Source organism: Sminthopsis crassicaudata, chromosome 2 (assembly GCF_048593235.1).
Source record: "Sminthopsis crassicaudata isolate SCR6 chromosome 2, ASM4859323v1, whole genome shotgun sequence".
Taxonomy (NCBI): Eukaryota; Metazoa; Chordata; class Mammalia; order Dasyuromorphia; family Dasyuridae; genus Sminthopsis; species Sminthopsis crassicaudata.
The window spans coordinates 387,895,223-387,915,515 of NC_133618.1; the positions used below are offsets into that span (position 1 = coordinate 387,895,223).

The following is a 20,293-nucleotide window of genomic DNA, read 5'->3' on the forward strand; positions in this document are numbered from 1 at the left end:
GTGCAACCTTGGGCAATCACTCCATCTCTCCAGGCCTCAGTTTTTCTATCTGTACTATGTGACAGTGGTAATGCTGTCTAGATAATCTATGCTATAAAACCACTAGGGAGCTTGAATAGCTGCTAGAGAATCTAACTTTCAGTCCTGGGGCTGGGCTTTCCAAATTTGCTCATTTCATTCTATACTATCTATGCCTGGATTAACCACTGGGTTTTCTGGTTCCCAAGGGGCCCACGTCTTGCCCCATCGCCTTCACCAAGCTTTCTGCAGGGACCAGAGGGTTATCATCTTCCTTGCACTGCATTTTAGCTAGGTTCCCAATGGTCCTCTGGGGCTGAGGGCAACCCACTACATCGCCAGCCCATTCGGGACTCTTTGGGTCTAAGGCTCTTCTTGCCCCCACCCACCCCCTCACTAGGGGCGGGAACGTCTTCGAGACCATAATCCCGGAGGCCGTTGGCAAGCAGCGCGGGGTGACGCGCGGGGGCCTAGCTACCGTGACCTCCTCCGCGGTTGCCATGGAGACCGTGCACTATAAATAAAAAAAAGGGGGGGGGGCTTAGAAAGCATTTCAAACCGGTTTTCAGGCCTGCTTAGCTTAGTGGGGGGAAAGGAAAGCTGCCTTTGATCCAGGTTCCCATCCCACCTTCCCGGCGTTCACAAGCGTCGGAGACAAACGATCCCCGGCCGGCGGCTCAGCCAGGAAATTACCGCCAATCAGACCTATTTACTGCGAAATAGGAAGCTAATTAGCGCGCCCAGGCCTGCCTTCCGCAGAGCCCAGGAACTGGGGGGCGACGGCGGAGGGGGGAGGAGGTGTTGGGAACCCAGGGAGAGAAGAGGGCTGTTTCCCCCCCGCTCCAGGCCATGTACAGGCGCGTCCTCAGGCTCTTTAGAACCCCATTCCCGGATAAACTCAGGCCAGTGGTCGCTCAGGGGCGCAGACCTGGCCGAGAAAGCCTGGGGAAGGAGGGAATATTACATCCGCATCCTTCTGCAATGAATCAGAGCCAGGCTGCCGATTTCGTCTGGCATCCTGAGTCCCTGGAGGATCGGGAATAATTTGGGCGAAGCAGTGGGAGGTGTGCGTTCCGCGCTCAGAGGGGGGAGTGGGAGGGGAGGAGGGGTGGGTTGGTTGAAGGAGGGGGGGGTTGCTATCCAACAGCCCGCTGTGGTGAGAACATAGTTGACACTTCATTCCTTTCCAGTTAATGCAGCAAGTACGGGGAGGAAACTTAACCCTCTAATTGCTAAATGGTGCTGGTGACTTGGAAACAGCAGCAGCAGCATCAACAGCAGCAGGAATACTAGCGTCCCACCCTCTTCCTACATTTATTTTTCCTCTCAGCACTTGGGGGTCAGGTGTAAAGGGTAATTTCTAACCATTAGACTCCCAAGTTATTTTTCTGACATGCTAATTCCCAAATTCCCATTGTCCTCAATTATATGGGTTATGCGTGTGTGCTTCTGAAACTGTGAGATCTTGGATAAGTCTTTTTCTAAGGTTTCATATTTCTCCTGTGTAAAATGGGATTTAGAGTTAGAAAGGACTTTAAAAAAAAATCTAGCCCAACTTCCTCATTCTTCATCTCGGGAAACTAAGGTTCAGTTAAATCTTAGCCCAAATCATACAGCTAAGTAGCAGAACTAGGCTTGGAACTGGAGTCCTTTGAGCACAAATCCAGAATTCTTTCCATTACCTCATACTGTGTTTCTTCTAGCTCTATTAATCTGCAGCTCCTTGTCTAGAACAAGGGTTCTGAACTTTTTGTAATGTGGACCTCTTTGGCAGTCTGGAGAAAACGTGAGCCCCTTTTCAGAATGTTTTTAAATGCATAAGATAAAATACATAGGATTATAAAGAAAACCAAGTCTACTGAAATACAGCTTATCAAAATATCAAACAAATTCATGGAACCCAAGTGAAAAAAAAATTTTGGTCCAGAATGAGCTTTATTTTACCCATGATTTTTACGGAGAGAATTAGACAGATGGGGAAGGATTCAAATTTCTACCCTAGGAGATTAATTGGCTTTTGATGGAAAAAGGGGTATATTTTAGGGTGTTTTTTTTTTTGTAAGAGCCAAAGGGTTTATAGATATTTTCCCACCACCCACCCACATTCTATTTTAGATTATCTAAAACCTCATATTCAGCTGTCCCTTGGACCATTTGATCAGGGGGCTACAAATTATGTTGGGGTCCTTGGGCATCAAAAATGAATGCCAGGTGAGGAGCTCAAGGCCCTGATTGTTCCCAGGGGGAATGATGGAAAACCAGATAGGGCTGAGAGACTATAGGAACCCACTTCTTGGCCAAAACCTTAACACTCTAATCTGATTAAATTGCCAACGTGATCTGGTCGCCCTCAATCAAAATGGCCGGGTTCCTGTTTTGCTTCTGACGGCAGAAATGTCACCGGCTCTGCATTAAGCACGCTCTGCAGGAACTCAGGCTTGGCTCATACTCCTTGCCAAGCCGCCTGCCGCAGACAGCAGGGGAGGGGGGAGCAGGGAAGAAGGGGGGTGGCCTGGCCCTGCCTGGGGTCATCCTTTGTCTGGCTGCTTAGGACTCTTGTCTTTCTCTAGTCTCTTTTTGCAGTCACCCATCTGCTCTTCCTGAGCCCTGAGGCTGTTCTCCCCTCGGAATCCATCCACCGCCAAATCTCTAGGTTCCAGTGTTAGGGAACAGGTAGAAAGAGCCCCTTTTTTTTCACAACAGCATATATTTATAAAAGAGGTATTGGGGAGATTGTCTGGACTCCATGAGGTACCACTCCCCTTAGAAAGACAATGGATTTCTGAAATCCTAAGGACTTAGAATTCTCTGTTTATTACAGAATGGGTATATGTTTGAAGAAATACTCTCTATAGTTTATGAGGGAAAATCAAGGTGGCACCAAAATAGAATGGTACATCTCCCCAACAGGTCTAGAGATTCAGGGTTGTTTGGAAGAAGCAAACCTTTTCCAAGAGTGTTCCTTGCATTTATATCTGCCGTCACTTTCCCACCTCAGAGACGGTTTTGTAGGGATCGTTCCTTAAATACATCCATTCCTCTAACAAATTTTGTCTATTTCTCTATTTGTTCAGGTTTACAACCTCTGAGTCACCCTCAATTCTCTATCTCCTTATCCTAAATCCTTGGGAGATTGAGGATGAGAGAGGTTAAATGACACAGTGATTAATCTGAGGCAGCTAGAATGATGGACTTTGAATGAAGAAAGCTTTGAGTTCAAATTTTGACTTGGACATTTATTAGCTGTGTGACTTGGTATAGTCACAGAACCATTCTCAGTTTCCTCATCAACAAAATGAGAGATAATCAGGAGGGTACTAGAGCCAGCTCAAAGATGGTCATATTTTCAGTGTGAGTATTCACACTGTGGAAATTGGCAAATGCTAGAAATCCATGCTTGATTTATTTATTTTTGTTGTTGTTGTTATTGTTGATTGCCTAGATTTAAGAAAGTTTAATTTGTATTAACTTTTTTGCTGTTAATATAAATCATACTTAAAAGATTTTTGTACATGGAACATTTTCCCAGAGACCTGGTTGTTAAAACATTTATCCAGTACACCATTGGGACTACTAATAGTACCTACCTTGAAGGGTTATCGTGAAATTTAAATGAGGTGAAGTATGAAATAAACAATATGATTATATTCAGATGTCAAATTTTGTTAATCCTACCTCCACAATCTTTTCAGAATTTATCTCCTCCTCTCCCTTCAAGATGGCCACTGAATTCACATACTTTTAGTACAATTACATTGTTACAGTTGCATATGTGTGTATATGTGTGTTATAGCTATATATGTGTATAGTGTGTATACTATATACATCCTAGATTTCTAGCTTCATGGGAGCAGGATAGTGTCTTATACACATTTTTATTCATCCATCCATCCATTCATTTATTCTAAATACAACAAACCAAATAAAATGTTTTTTTCATATACTATATGCATCATTTTCATAAACACATACATAAAGCAAAAAAATGAGGAAACAGTGGATCTTCATGTACAGCTTTTCTTTTAAAATTTATAAATTTAACATGTAACTTTCAAAGCTGTCCTGCTTGCTTGCAGTTTTTTCCTGGCTTATCTTCTCTCTCCTGTGCATTCAATGTGTCTTTACACATTGACATGTCAGGCAATAGTATCTGCCCCAATTCTGAGCATTGCGATCCATTATTAGTAAGTGTTTAAATGTTTGCTAAAAGTTTATTGGAATTAAGATTGAGGCAGAGAGGATTTTGTAGACTTAAAGTCCATAGGGCCTCAGTGAGCTACCCCTCTTCCCCAATCCCTCTAGATTCAGCTTCAGGATTTGGGGATGACTGCTGATTGTGTGTGTGTGTGTGTGTGTGTGTGTGTGTGTGTGTGTGTGTGTGTGTGTGTGTGTGTGTATCAGGAGTGGGGGTGAGGGAGAGGTAGCAGCAGCAGCAGAGGAATTGGGGATATTATGTGGAAATCTTATAGTAACACTCTGAACTCTACAAGTCTTAGACATGATGTGAAGACAGAAAGGGGCCTCACTCCCAAGGGATCTCCCAGATTCTAAGAAGAGGCTGGTGAGGGGGAAATATGTGGCTTCTAGAAAGAATAATCAGGTAGGAGATGGAGCTGGCAATCGGAGTCCTCTTTTCTGGGCATTTGAGAGAGATGCTGGTCTAAGCTTCCACTCAGGGCAATCCCTAGAGTATCATCACAACACCTGCCTCATAGGTTGGATTGCTGGCCACAACCCATTGCATACTCTGTTCTGATGAAAAAAAAAAAGTTTTATGGATATTTTCTGTTTTCATTACCATGTTTATCCTTAAATTTTCCTCCCTTTTCCCCAGAGCTATCCCATATGACTATTTTTTGGATAGAAAAAAAAGTCAGCACAACTGATAGTTACATTGAAAAAGTCCCAAAACATGCAATGTGTAATACCTGTGTGGACCTCTCATCTGCAGGAAAAGGGGGTAAGGTTATCTTCTATCTCTTCATTCCAGTCCTTTTTGATCTTCATAATTTTGTTATACTTTAGATTTTTTGATGTCATCATTCCTTCTATTTACATTATTGTGATTATTGTATATATTGTTTTCTTGGCTCTGCTTACTGTATCAGTCTGTATCAGTTCATATAGATCTTTTCATGTTTCTCTGTTTTCATCACACACATAATTTCTTATTCGGCTCTGCCTCTTAGGAATGATGGAGGGCAGGCCTTAGGAAGAAATATGTGAGCAGTGGCTGGCAATCTTCTTCTTATGCATTAACCATAGGAAACATTCTATCTGGTTGAGATTTTGGACAAAATCTAGAGAAAGGATATATATAGACAGGCAAGACAATTAATTTTTGGACATCTTCCTGAGCTTGAATAAGGCAGAAAAGTCTTCATGGTTCAACTCCACCCTGACCTGCATGATTCTCTCCTGATCCTGTTAACTGCCATAACAGGGGGCCCCTGAGGCAGATAGATATTGCAGTGGAGAAAGCTGATTATGGAGTCAGGAAGACCTGAGTTCAAATTCAGCCTCTGTTACTCACTAACTAAGTGACTCTGAGCAAGTTGCCTTCAGACAAGAAACTTAACTTCTGTTAACCTCAGTTTCCTCAATTGTAAAGTTGGAATAATAACAGCATCCTAGAATCTATTTCCCAGCATTCCTATGAGGTTCAAATGAGATAATATTGACATGGTGCCTGGCACATAGCAGGAGTACATGCTTAAAAAATGCTTGTTTTCTTCTTTCATCAGGGATGGGGTGTTTGGCGGGGTTAGTATCCTGGACTGCTTTCCAACAAGAAGGAGTTCAATATCTTTGGGCCTTAGCTGTAAAATATGGGGATTGGAGTAGAACAAAAGTTTCCTTCCTATATGGGATATGCATACCCACAAGGGGCATAAGGAACTTGGTAAGAGTACAGGGACTTTTGGATAAATAACTGCATTATCCTATTGAAATATTCCAAAAAGAATAGTATTACTGAAAAAAAAATTATGTACCAAATAAAGTTTTCTTTATGAAAGTTAATTGAATTGTATTTCTTAATATATTTTTATTTCATCAAATAATCCCTAATTATATGTAAAAAAAAATTAACACTCATTAAAAAAATTGGAGTTTCAAATTCTTTCTGTCCTTCCTGTCTACTCCCACCCCTTAAAAAGGCAAATAATATGTAAGAATTTTATTTCATAGATATTCACCTATTTGTGCATGGAAAATTCTAGAATTTATTCCTTTTCATATTCAGTAGATATTATGGACAGGCTCTCTGAAGGCCAAGGGGTCCCCAAACAGGATGGTTTCTAAGGTTTTTTTTTTTTTTCCAGCTCTGACATCCCAGGATGCTGTGAATCTCCCTGGCGACTGATTTGGTTTCACTGTGGGTCTTTGGAGATAGAAAAGAACCAGCCTCCAAGTAACAGCTCTGGCTAAGCAGCTAGGTTGGGACAGGAAGGGAGGAGTTAGGCCAAGAGTGCCTGAGCTGTTCACTCAAAAATGCCATATGCAAATTTGCTTAATAGCTCTTGTCTATCTTCCCTAAAACTGGTCCTCTTTCCTCATCACCCAGTGCCCTTCTTCCTGGTGTTCCCTTCTTCCCCTCAGCCTCTGCAGGGTGGGGTTAGCCAGCCCGGTCTGGAGGAGATGATTGGCTGGGCTCTGCCTGGCTCCATCCAGCCTTGACTGCAGCACAGGAGGGAGGCTGGGGGAGCCTGGTGCTTTCCTCCTGCTGTGGCCGCCATCTCACGCGGCCTCATTTCAGAGGCTGTTGGCTTTGAAGAGCTGTTCCTACTTTCCTGCTGGGTAGGGGGTGGGAGAGATGCATGGGGAGGCGGGGAGCAGGGAGCGGGGAGCTGGGCCCGAGGGAGAGAGGGAGGGGGATGTCATAGACCTGAGCTTGTCACAAGAACCCTGAGCCAGCTCTCAGAGCCACAGGCAAAGCAGTCATTTGGATAAAATAAGACCCACTCAGACCTTTGTCCAAAATCTGAACTGTACTTCGTGCATCTCTGAGGTTGCAGCAAGGGCAGTTGTTGTTTTTCCATGGATGGCCATGGAGCATCATGGGAAAGAGGGAGTTGTTCCCACCCTTCCTTGCCTCCCTGTATCCAGTATCAATTAGTCCACATGACTGGGGTCCACTGTGAGCAGACATGACTGAAGAATATAAGTTCCTATGAGCCAAAGACTTTCAATTTTGGATCCATATCTCCAGAATCTATCAGAGTACCTTGAACATAGTAATGACTTAACAAATGCTTATTGAATATGAATAGTTTGGATAGGAATAAAAATAAATTTGAAAATAAAAAATAAAGCTGAATATGAATAAAAAGATGATTTATTGTTTCCTGGGACCCTGATGTTAAGAAACCACATTTTAGTAGATGGTGACAACACGAAATCAGATATTTAGGATTAGTTATATGGGAACTGGTAGAAAGGAAAGGGTATTGAAGTTTAGGAAGTCAGAGGGACAATAAATGAAGGTATGGGAGAGTCAGTTGACCCACCTTTCTAGAAGAAATGCTAGTATTGATTTGGTGACTGAGATAAATATTGAACCATCCATCCAGGGAGGCAGAATTTTTAAAAAACATAGGTCCCCACTTAAAGAGCATCCTCCATTCTGAGGGTACTTCAGGGATGGAGTTGTTCAGTGGGAGTTAGGAGCTCTTGGCTCTAAGTCCTCAGTTCTCTCCAGTGTAAGGTGAAGGGATCTCTAAGATTCCCTTAAGATCTAGTCTTCTCTGGTTCTGATCCAGCTGACCTACAAATAGAACCACAGAAGACTGAGAAGAGATAGATTTCCATCCTCAGATCTCTCTTGTCACTTGGTACCTCTCCTAGGCATTGACTAGATTACACTCTCTGCTATGTAGTTTCCCATTAGATGGTACTGAACAGCAAGGACTGTCTAATTTCTTACTTGCATTATCTCCCCCTCCTAGTGCCTTACATAATTCTCTAATGTCTAACATTTAGGTAGCACTTATTTTGTTCCAGGAACTATTCTAAGTGCTTTGCAAATGTCTCATTTGGTCCTTGGTGCTATTATTATTCTCATTTTACAGATGAAGAAGCAGAGGCTAACAGCTTAAATAATTTGCTCAGGGTCACCCAGCTCATAAATGTTAAGACTGGATTTGAACTCAGGTTTTCCTCACTCCAGGCTCCTGCTCTACCCACGGAGTCACCTAGCTGTCCCATAGCAGACACTTAGTGTTTCTTGAATTGAATGGGAATGATCATTGACTCATTCAGGAAAAATACTCAGGGAGGACACCTCATGGGGAAATAATAGAAGCTGACATTTAAGAAGCAGCTAGGGACTTCAGAGGATTGAGTAGGAGGTAGGAAAACCTGAGTTCAAATCCAGTCTTAGACATTTATGAGCTGGATGACCCTGAGCAAATCATATAACTTGTCAATCTCAGTTTCTTCATTTGTAAAATGGGGATAATAATAGCATTAATCTTCTAGGGGCAGTTGTGAAGATCAAATGAAATAATATTTGTAAAGCACTTTTCAAACTTTAATGTGCTATATGCATATGCTCATTAAAGTAAAACACACATTATTTGTTGTTTAATTGTTTTTCAGTCACATCCAACTCTTTATGACCACTTTTTGGGGTTTTCTTGGCAAAGATAGTAGAGTGGCGAGCTATTTCCTTTTTGTGTATTGTGTGTATATACATATACACACACATTTATTAGCTAGGTGACAAAGTAGCAGGCCTGAAATCAGGAAGATTAGGAAAACCTAAATTAAAATTCAGCCTCAGACATTTCCTAGCTGTTCGACCCTAACCAAGTCACTTAACCTTGTTTGCCTTAGTTTCCTCATCTGTAAAATTCTCTGGAGAAGGAAATGGCAAACCATTCCAGGATCTTTTCCAAGAAAACCCCAAATGGGGTCATAAAGTCAGACATGAATGAAATGATAGAATTGAACATACATATACACACATAATATGTATATATCCATTACATAAATTATCTTTATTATTACTATTAATATAGGCTTTTAGAGTTTGAAAAGCATTTTATAAATGTTAGCTCATTTTATTCTCACAACAACTCTGAGAAATAGGTGTAATTATTGTAATATTATTTCTTTCACATTTCATAATAATGCCGAAACATGACATATATTATTATTCACATTTTATATATGAGAAAAATGGGATTCTCAGAGGGGTTAAATGACCTGCCCAGGGTCACCCAGCCAGTAGATGTAAATCTTCCTGAGTGGAAGTCTGATGCAACACCTACTTTTTTTTAACATCTTGGAGTAAAGAATATCTCAGATACATAAGATTCCATGAATGTTCCTAGGAAGTGCCCCCTTTCAAGTCCCCAAATGCCTGCCAGAAAACCTGAAATTCTACTATTGGAGCTTCATTGGGACTTGATGTGGGATTTGTTAAAATACAAATAATATAAATTCCCCTCCTTGGCAGGAAGAACATCTTAAATTTCATCAGGTAAAAATGCTGAACCAAGGATTAGTCCCAGGACTCTGAGAGTAAGAAAGAATAGATAGGCTTTAGACTAGGGGAATGGGATGGGAAGAAGCGTTGCAGAAAGGAGAGGTAGGAATAGGTCAAAGACCACTTTGGCCCCCTGGGATCCTGTCCCCAGGAAATAAGGGTTTCATGGTGACATTGCCACCTGGAAAATGCTGATTGGATGACAACCACTTCATCTGCTGCCCACAGCAGGGAGCTCTTCCCTGGGAGGAGACCACTGCAGGGAGTCACAGAGCCTAACCCGGTGAGGAGTCTGGGAATGGGGAGGGTAGATAAGGAACAGGGGAAGGAGAGAGGATAGGAAACCAGATGTCTATCTGGGGAAGGGGTTTTTTACAAAGATCAGAGCAAGAGAGGGGGTTTTCAAAACTTCTTATGGGCTGAGCCCCCACCTTTTAGCAATCAATTCCTCCACCCTCGTGGACATCAAGGAAGATATGGAACAAGTGCAAATAAAATTTGATGCCCAAGGATGCCAGGATTAAGAGAGAACAGCACTCAGATGAAGTCACCTCCTGTTTCTATTTCAGCCTGCACTGTGGCCTCCAACTCCTACCCAAGGCATCTGGGAGGAGGACTGCACCTCCTGGTCCCCTCCCCCCAAATGTAAATCCCATGAGACCCATTCCCTGCCTGTGGACTGATTTAGGGGGACAGAGATGGAGCCATTAGAGGCAGTGCAGAGACCAGGGTGAGTATACCCATAAGTCATGCTTCTCCCTCCCTCTCAGCGACAACCATGATAAATAGCCAGAGACATGGGCTCATCAAAACCAGTTTATGCCAAGGGGAAATTAATTTCTGTCTCTGATAAAGGGTGTGTTCGTGGGTGGCGGCAGTGGCAGGGGCAGCCTGGCAGAGGCAAAGACTGGTGATTGGGGTGGAGGTGGGGATACATTTGACAATACCTGACTACAACTGGCTCAAAAAGATGGAAGGTCCTTAGTCTAGGAGGCAGTCTGGTGGTGGTAGGTCATTAGGACCCATAGATTCAGGGCTAAAAAGGACCTCGGAGGCTATCAAGGCCAAACTCTCTCATTTAAAAAATGAGAAAACAGTGTCAGATTAAATGACTTACTCAATATCACAAATCAATCAATCAATATGAAGTGCCTGCTATGGGTCAGTCTCTGTGCTAAGCACTAAAAACATAACCAGTCCCTGCTCTGAAGAAGCTTATAGTCTACTGGGGAGGGGGGGGGGGGACATAACTTCAAAAGCAGCATATATAACTGATGATAAATGAGAAGAAAAATTTTGCTTTGTCCCCTCTTTAAATAGAGACCTGGAGCCCAAGGCCCTGCTGTTCAGTCATAGTGTCCAAGGAGAGAGGCAGAGGGATGGGATGTTAGTACCAGGCAGATCAAATCTTGCAGCAGAATGAAATTTCTCAATAATGACTTTCCTGGGTAAGGAAGACATGTTGGAGAGTACCAGAGAAAACAGTAAAAGGCAGAATGAGACCTGAATTCAGGGCCTCTGATCTAAATACAGACCTTTCCCCACCCTACACATCACCGTTGCTTCCTTATCAGGAATGGCAGCCACAGAGAGAGTGTTCAGGGGACAGAATTGATGTGATTCGGAGTTCTTTGCCACCTCTTTTCTTAGCTCTTCCCCCAAATGCTGTCTTTTTCCTTCCTTCCTCCCTTTCTTCTTTTCTTTCTTTGTTCTTCCTCACTTCTTTCTTTTCTTCCTCCCTTCCTTCCTTTTTTCTTTTTTCTTCCTCCCTTCCTTCCTTTTTTCTTTTTTCTTCCTTCCTTCCTTCCTTCGTTTCTTTCTTTCTTTCTTTCTTTCTTTCTTTCTTTCTTTCTTTCTTTCTTTCTTTCTTTCTTTCTTTCTTTCTTTCTTTCTTTCTTTCTTTCTTTCTTTCTCCCTTCCTTCACTTCTTTCTTTCCTTCCCTCCCTCCCTTCCCTTCTTTCTTCCTTCCTTCCTTCCTTCCTTTCTTTCTTTCTGGAGAATTTAATGCTTTTATTTATTTATTTTTGTACAATCCTAAACAATATTTTATCTTTCCAAATACATGTAAAGATAGTTTTCAACATCCATTTTTATAAAACTTTGTGTTCCAAATTTTTCTCCATTTCCTCTCCCTCCTCTCCCTTAGACAGCAAGCAATCTGCTATAGGTTAAATATGTACAATCCTTTTAAAGGTATTTCCATATTTGCCATGTTGTGCAAGAAAAAATCAAACCAAAAGGGGAAAAAACCGAGAAAGAAAAAACAAATAAACAAAGGTGAAAATACTATGCTTCAATACATATTCAGTCTGCATAGTTCCTCTCTGGATATGATTGGCATTTTCCATGCTAAGTTTATTGGAAATGCCTTGGATCACCTCATTGTTGAAAAGAGTCAAGTCCATCACAGTTGATCATCATTTATTTTTATTATTGTGTACAATATTCTCCTGGTTCTGTTTAATTCACTCAGCATCAGTTCATTTAAATCTTTCCAGACTTTTCTGAAATCAGATTGCTCATCATTCTTATAGAACAATAATTTTCCATTACCTTCATATACCATAATATATTCAGCCATTCACCAACTGATGGGCATCCACTTGGTTTCTAGTTCCTTGCCACTACAAACATTTTGCACATGTGGATTCTTTTCCATTTTTTTATTATCTCTTTGGGATACAGACTCAATATGAGACTGATGGATCAAACTGTATATGTAATTTTATAGCCCTTTGTGCATAGTTCCAAATTGTTCTTCAGACATTTATCATTAAATTTTCCTGTCATTTAAACTCATCTTACAGGTGTGAGGTAACACTTCAGTTGTCTTAATCTGCATTTCTCTAATCAATAGTCATGTAGAGCAGTGTTTCCCAAACTTTTGATATATGTGTACCCCTTTCATAATTTTCATAACATTGAGTACCCCTTGTCAAAAAAAGGATGTATTTTAATAACACTCAAAATGTATTTATTTTTTATTTTTTTGGTACATACACAAAATAATATTAAACAAAAAATAAAATTATTCATACTAAAATATAAATACATGCCAGAAGGTTTGTTGAATGCGGAAGAAGAGCAATTGTTGGAATTGACTTCAGATGGATTCTTGAAGAATAAACATAAGGAGTGTACTTTAACATCACTCTGGTTACAAATGCAACATGTGTATCCTGTTTTAACAGAAAAAGTTCTGAAATACATCTTCCTTTTCCAACTTCATATTTATGTGAAGTTGCTTTTTCAGCATTTGTAGACATTAAGTTGAAAAAAAAGGAACAGATTATTGGATGTGGAACCGCATCTCAGATTAAAATTAACAACCAGGGAACCAAATTATGACTATCTGTTATCTCAGCACAAACAATTTCATCCTTCTATTATAAAAATAATCAAAATCAGTGGGACTTACTAAAGCACATAATAAACCTTTCCTATAAGAAAAATCACACAAAAGCTAAAAATACACAGATGCCTGAGAAGGCACTAACTATTAACGAAGTGAGTTGTCTCTGTAACGAAGTGCGGTATATTCACGCCAGGTCACACCAGACCATTTCATGCCTCACAAGACTGTCTTGACTTGACTCATGAGAACGTAGAATTAGGCACAGCTAAGCATGGTGCAGTGCATATCCCCACCAAACTCTGGTACAATGTGAACTCCCACCAAACTCTTCCCGGACTCCTGGGGGTACACGTACCACACTTTGGGAAACACTGATGTAGAGCAATGTCGTCTTATCTCCTCGACTTTGCTTGTCTGTCTGAATTATCTCTTCTTCCTCCCTTCCTTCTTCCTTCTTCACCTGAAGAAAGCATGGGGCAATGGAAAGAGCATGACTGGGAAGTCAGAGGAGCTGGGTTCCAATCTTGCCTTGACATCTTTTCCTGGTCAATGTTATCTGTTTCTTGTCTTCTTTTCTGACCTCACCAGCTAAAAATATTTTCCTGTCAATATTTACTGCCTTGTACTTGGCTACCCTGACTGGATTTGTGAGAGAGGGTGGGAGTAGGAGAAGGGTGATGGTGGTAGCATTTAACTTACTAAATGATGTATAAACAATTCAAGGTTATTTCCCACACCAAGGCTGTTCTCCCTATTCTTCCCTACCTAGACCCTTATCCCTGATTAAGCATGTCTGTATCTGTCTCCCTGTCTTGGATTTCCTGGTGTTCCCATTATTAAGCTGATTCATTGCTAAAAGTGATTCTTGGGGAGGATAGCACTGGAAAAGCAGAGGTTGAGGAAATGGAGATGTTTACTGGTACCAAGGAAGGGAGGCAAAAGATTTAAGCACTTTCTTCCTTGGGGATGCTAATTGGGTTACCATCCCCAGAGATTCTGGTAGACAGGAAGGGTCATTGGGGTTGAAGAAAGGGAAGGGGAGAGAAAGAGACAGAGAGAGTGAGAGACAGAAAGACAGAGACAGAAAGAGAGACAGAGACAGACATAGACACAGAGAAAGATTACAGAGACAGAAACAGAGAAAGAGACAGACAGGGACAGATAGAGATGGAGAGACAGAGACAGAGAAACAGAGAGAGACAGGGAGACATAGAGATAGAAAGAATCAGATATATCACACTAGCAGTCCAATAAGCATTTAGATAAGATTAGCAAAAACAAACAACCAAACCAAAAAACTCCCCAAAACAACAAAAAACTGAGTGGGTTAGCCAGGAAGGCCTAGGGTCCTTAGTGTCTTTAAGGATAGCTTCTATCTGCAGGGGTTTTCACCTCTAGTTCTCCCATACTTTGTAACTATCTGGCTTTCACTGAGCTGAAAGGCAGGAGGCCTAGGTTTCTGGCTCTGTTACTAATTTGTGTGTGATCTTAGATAATTTCCATCTCCTTCCTCAGTTTCCTTAACTGTAAAAGAGGGGTTGGAACCAAGTATTTCCAAGGGCCCTCACTTTTAGCTCTGACATTCTGTGATACCATGTTTACTCATACCATCCAAAGTTGTAAAGGCCTTTTTCTTTTCTACTCATTTTAAGGGAAAAGTTCAATTTATTTATTTATTTCATAAACATATTTCTGTATTTTTCAGCTATCAGATCAAAAGGAAAAAAAAATGAGAGATAAAATAAAAAACCAAGTAAACAAAACAAGAAAAGGTAAAAATATTATGTTATGATCCACATTCAGTCTCCCAAGTCCTCTTTCTGGATGGAGATGACTCTCTCCATCATAAGTCTATTGGAAATGGCCTGAATCACCTCATTGCTGAAAAGAGTCACATCCATCAGAGTTGATCTTAACCTAATTTTGTTCCTGTGTACAACATTCTCTTGGTTCTGTTCACTTCATTCAGCATCAGCTCATGTAAATCTTTCTAGGCTTTTCTGAGTCATCCTGCTGATTGTTTCTTATAGAACAATAATATTCCATTACATTCATATGCCATAACTTATTCAGCCACTTTCCCACTCTGATGGACATCCACTCAATTTTCAAATGCCACTACAAAAAGTGGCATTTTTGTACATATGGGTTCTTTGCCCTTTTTATGATCTTTTTGGAATATAGACACTGCTGGATCAAAACATATGCAGCTTTCTTTTTTTTTCCCCCCTTTGGGCATAGTTCCAAATTGTTCTCCAGAATGTTTGATCATTTCACAATGCCACCAACGATGTATTAGGGTTCCCATATCCTCTTCAAAATTTATCATTATTTTTGGAAATATGTTTGAAAGGATTGCATATATTTTATCTTTACCAGATTCCTTGCTGTCTGGAAGAGGGGGAGGTAAGGAAGGGAGGGAGAAAAAATTTGAAGCGGACAAAATATAAGAAGACTAAGAAGGTAGAAAGAGCCAGCTTATGATGATCTTTAAAAGATAAACAGAATTTTATATCCTGAAGGTAACTAGAAATCAGTTGAATATATTGAGTGGGAGGCTAATATGATTAGACTGATACTTGGGGAAGATGAATTTCATAGTTGAATGAAGGATGGATTGAAGTGGGGAAAGACTTGGAGGAGGAAGACCAATCAGAAGGCTATTGAAGTAGTCCAGAAGTGAGATACCTCACAGGTTACCCTTGAGGATCAAAGATCTGGAAATGCTTGTAGGATTGGCTTCTCAGCTTTTTCCTTCCTTCCTCCTGACCTCACCAGCCTTACTAATCCCATTCCATATCTATCTCAAGCTCTGTTTAGGTTGCTAGTGAAGAAATTGGGCTATGAGTTCTGTGAATGTTCTCTTTTTCCTATTGGGAGTCAAGGGGAAGATGAAATAGATAACCTTAAGATTCCTTCCAAATCAGGATTTTGCCATTGAGAATTTCATGTGTCCTTGTATCCTAGAGATTGGAATCCTAAATCAGAAACCTTAAGGTGATCAGTCTCCCCAGCTTCTCGGCAAAGTAAAGTGTGTATCTCTGAGATCCAGGTCCAATAGCAGCTGGTACTTATTTCAAAAGATTTCAACATTTACAAGGTGTAGCATGCACTTTGCCTCATTTGATCCTTATGATACTATTGTGATGAGAATACTGAGATATTATTGCTTCCATTTTACGGATGAGGAAACTGAGGATGAAGAAATTGAATGCACACATATACAAACATGGGATTAATAAGGGTCAGAAGCTGATTGTGAACCCTATTTTCTCTTGCCTTCAATTCCAATTCTCCAACTACTCAGTCATAACTGAAGGAATAGTGAATTAAATAAAGCTAGAGGGAAGAGGCCAGATGAGACAACTTGGGAGAGATTTGTTTTGCTAGCTGTCAGAGGAGCCTACAGATAAGAAGCAAGTAGTTAGTTATCTGGATGTCTAACCTTAGACTCTTTAGTTTTTATATTTTGGGGAAATAGTTGCTTTTTGAAAAAAATATCCATATGTACGAAAATATTAATAATAGCTCTTTATGCAGGGTAAAAAAAATGGAAACTGAGGGAATTCTCGTTAATCTTGGGATAGCTAAAAAAGTTATAGTGTAAGAATGTCTTGGAATACCACAGTCCTATAAGAAATAATGTAGATGGGTTTTGGAGAAGCTTTGTATGAACTGATCCAAAATGAACAGAACCAAACAGAACTATATTATTTTTATATAATAATAAAATTGTAAAGACAATTTTGAAATACTAAAAAACTCTGATCAATGAAAGGATCAGCCATAATTCCACATTCTGTCTACCTCCTGACTGGACTCAAAACCTAACAAACTCTATGAGGGAAGGAATCATATATTATCAAGTTCTTTCTCCTCTCCACATTATTTAATATAAGTCAAGGCACATTGTTAGTATATCAATAAAGACTTGTGAAGTGATTAAAGATTAAATTGAGTGATTTTAAACATTATTGAACAATTTTATTTTGTTCAATTAATGAAAATTCTATTTTCTTTTCCCCTTCATTATCATACTAAAAAAGAAAGAAAAAACAAAACCCTTATAACAAACATGTATAGTCAAACGGAACAAATACCCATGTTGTGTATGCTCAAAAAAAATTGTCTTCTTCATCAATCTGAGTCCATCCCTTTTCATATTTATGCAGATACTCAAATATACTACTCACTACTTAGTTGCTACAGTCTTTTTCCAGTCTTGTCTGATTCTTGATGACCCAATTTGCGATTTTCTTGGCAAAGATACTGGAGTGGTTTGTCATTTCCTTCTCCAGCTCATTTTACAGATGAGGAAACTGAGGCAAACTTCATTAAGTGACTTGCCAGGGAACACATAGCTAGTAAGAGTCTGAAGGTACATTGAACTCAGGAAGAGAAATCTTCCTTACTCCAGGTACTTTATTTAATGTGCCACCTAGTTGCCCTTACTACTTGTGTGGTCTTGGGCAAATAATTTAAATCTCTCTGCATCTGTTTCCTCATCTGTAAAATCATGGGAATGAACTAGATGTCTTGTAAGATCTTTTCTAGTTCTATATTAATGACCTAATGATCACATGGTGGCTAAATGATGTTTTCAGACTTCCCTCTTTTGCTATCAACCTTTCCCAGGGACACTGTGACGACATGAACCCCCTTATAGGCCTTTCCTTCACCTCCCCCCTCACCAAAAACACTGAATCCAACTAGATTCTGTTATAGGCTGTAGACTAGAAAGGTCTTGCTAATCGTAGAGGGAAAAGTTCCTAACCCTGCCCATGAATGCTGATCACTAGGACTTAGACTGAATTGATCCTTACAGATCCACTGTGATACTAGGAAGGTGTAATGGATTTGAAGCTAGAATTCAAATATCAGCTTTGCCAGTAGGACTATCTGTGTGACCTTGGACAAGTCAACCTCTTTCAGATTGAGTTTTTCACATCTGTCACAGGAGGAGTTCAGACCAGATAGTTTCTTCCAGCTCAAAACCTAATCTATGGCCCCGGCTGTTAGCAGAAAGATCCATGACTGCTAAAGACCAAGGCCAAGAGGTAAATGATGGGGCCTTTATGTCAGAATAGGGTGGTGATGATTATGTCAGTCAGACTTGAATCTCTGGGTGGGCAGAGGGCTGTGGGTGGGACAGGGGCTAGAGAACGACCTCCTAGTTAGAGAGAAAACTTCACTTGGCTGTATTCACCTGGTCTGTTGGAACATTGCCTCTTCCTCCCCATCTTTCAGCCTTGGAGGAAGCTTTGGGGTTTGGACTTGACACTGAAGGCAGCTGGGAGTCAGGGTCCTGAGTGAGGCCTGTTCCCAATCAGTCTAGCATGCTGTAAGGCCACAGGTCCCTCTGTGTCTTCTGGTCTGTGGAAGGTCTGTGTGTAGGATGGGGGGGGAGGGTGGATTGGGAGGGGGGTCTGGGAATGGCTGAGCTCTGGGGGGTGAGAGGTGTGCAAAGGCAGAAACTCCCCCAGGGGAGGAAGGGAGGGAGCCAGCTATGGGTAGGCTGGGAGGGGCAAGCCTGGTGAATGTCTCTTTGTTTGTCTTCTTACTGCACACACGCAGACATTTCCCCCCCAGGACTGCCTTCTCCCCAGCCAAAGCCAAACCTGCTCCTTCCCCAGGCCTGCAGTCGCTTCTGCAATTGTCCCCAGGGGCCCTGCTCTCTCTCCACTTCCTCTCCTCCTTGCTTCAGTTAGTGTAAAAAAAACAACCACCATCACCCCAGCCCTCCTCCTCCTCCTCCTCCTCCTCCTCCTCCTCCTCCTCCTCCTCCTCCTCCTCCTCCTCCTCCTCCTCCTCTTCCTCCTCCCTTCCCCCCTCCTGGAGCAGCCATGCGGATTAGCTAGGGACACCTCGGAGCTGACGCCAGCACACTCCTAACCTAGCCTGGTGGATCAACTCACAGGCGGGTGGAAAAAAGCCAGGGCTTCCGTGCTAGCCCCCACCTCCCCAGCTCTCCCTCTCCCCACCTCCCCTGGCCTCGGGTCATCCCCGTTGCCAGCCCAATGCTGTACTGCTGTGCTAGAGTTCCTGAGGCCGGGGCTAGATCCCAGGCTCTCGGCTCGGCTCTGGCTGCCTTTAATTAAAGATGACACGGCTCAGCCACAGACCTCGGGCTGTGGGTGTGAGTGTCGGGGGGGGGGGGGGGGGGGGCACTGCTGTCTAAGTGGGGGTGGAGGGAAGGAATGAAACTGCAGGAAACAGCAGCTGCCTCGAGGCCGAAGGCTGAGCTGGAGGGAAGGGCCTCACCACTGTGGCGATCCTGGGAGGGGTGTGGGGGTGCGAGGACCAAACTACGTGAACCTCGGAGCCTTAGCGGGGGAGTGAATTAGAGAGAACACAGGACTTTGGGAAATCACGGAGACACAGGCTATTAGCAAGGAAAGAACCTTAAATAGACCCGGCCTTGTCTTCTCTTTTAGCAGCTGAGAAGACTGAGGGGCAGAGAAGGGACTTACCCAAGATCACGCCGCTAGCATTAACTGGCAATAGCTACACTTTTAGAGAACTGATTAGGGCTGGGTATGTCTGCAGGGATGTCTCATGCTGAAAGAGGGGGACTCGCGCTCTGCACCCTCAGCGTGGCCAGTATGGCCCGGGGCTACAGTGCGGAGGAGTCCATCCCAGTGCCACGGATCTTTCCGTACGTGTGTGCGCGCGAGCGCGCGGGTTCTTTCCCAGTCCCACTCTGGGAGCGTGTTAAGAGGCACCTTCCAAGAGGAAGGGGAAGGATGAGACTGGGGAGACCCTTGCAGGCCCCGGGGCCGCTTACAGAGGCCTTTTAGCTGGTCCTGGTGCGAGAGAGCGGGGGCTCCTCCCTCAGTGTAACACCGCCCTCCGCAGCTTCTCTGCCACACTGCAGCACCCCCTCCCCTCGGCCCCCAAACCCAGCAATTAGAGGCCTAATATATTAATTGTCTCTAATCTCTCCTTGGCACGCCCCAGCTGCAAGGTCGCAGGCGAGATGAGGCGGGGGAGGCGGGAGGGCCCGGATGTCTGAGAGAGTGGCCTCCTCCCATCGCGGTCCCCCCCCCAACTGCACCGCAGGTGCAGTGAGCCTCAGGGATGGGGGAAGGGAGGGACACCGGCTCCCACTGGACCGGGAGAGCCGGATGCCTGGGTCCTCCGCAACTTGGGGCCACCGGATCCAGCCGGATTCCTGAAGCCTGGGCCGCAGAGGGGCTGGCGGGGGGTGGGGTTGGGGCGGAGTGGGGGGGCGAGGGGGGAGCGAGCAAACACCCAAGCTCGGAAAGAACAATACAGCCCTTTGTCTGAGTGCTCAGAAGCGGCACCTCGGTTTTGATCTCCGTTTTGGGGCACAGGCAGCAACCACCCAGGGCCAGGCCGAGACCAGGGCAGAGAGAAAAACAGACTCACGTCCCCCCCCACCCCCCCCACCCCCGCTCCCAGTCCCATT

General features: G+C 42.8%; 2 long non-coding RNA genes across 3 annotated transcripts in view; both read left to right on the forward strand.

Moving 5' to 3' along the window:
- The first annotated feature begins 1,560 nt into the window (after positions 1-1,560).
- On the forward strand, positions 1,561-6,423 carry LOC141556781 (uncharacterized). Its single transcript, XR_012486639.1, has 4 exons — positions 1,561-1,804; positions 3,093-3,369; positions 4,853-4,978; positions 6,342-6,423. It is a non-coding gene; the product is annotated as an uncharacterized LOC141556781 (long non-coding RNA).
- Positions 6,424-17,837: 11,414 nt separating this feature from the next.
- LOC141553532 (uncharacterized) overlaps positions 17,838-20,293 on the forward strand; it is a 41,457-nt gene continuing 39,001 nt past the window's right edge. For both annotated transcript variants that reach the window (XR_012485499.1, XR_012485500.1), the window contains exon 1: positions 17,838-17,921. This is a non-coding gene — a long non-coding RNA (uncharacterized LOC141553532). The remainder of the gene's footprint in view (positions 17,922-20,293) is intronic.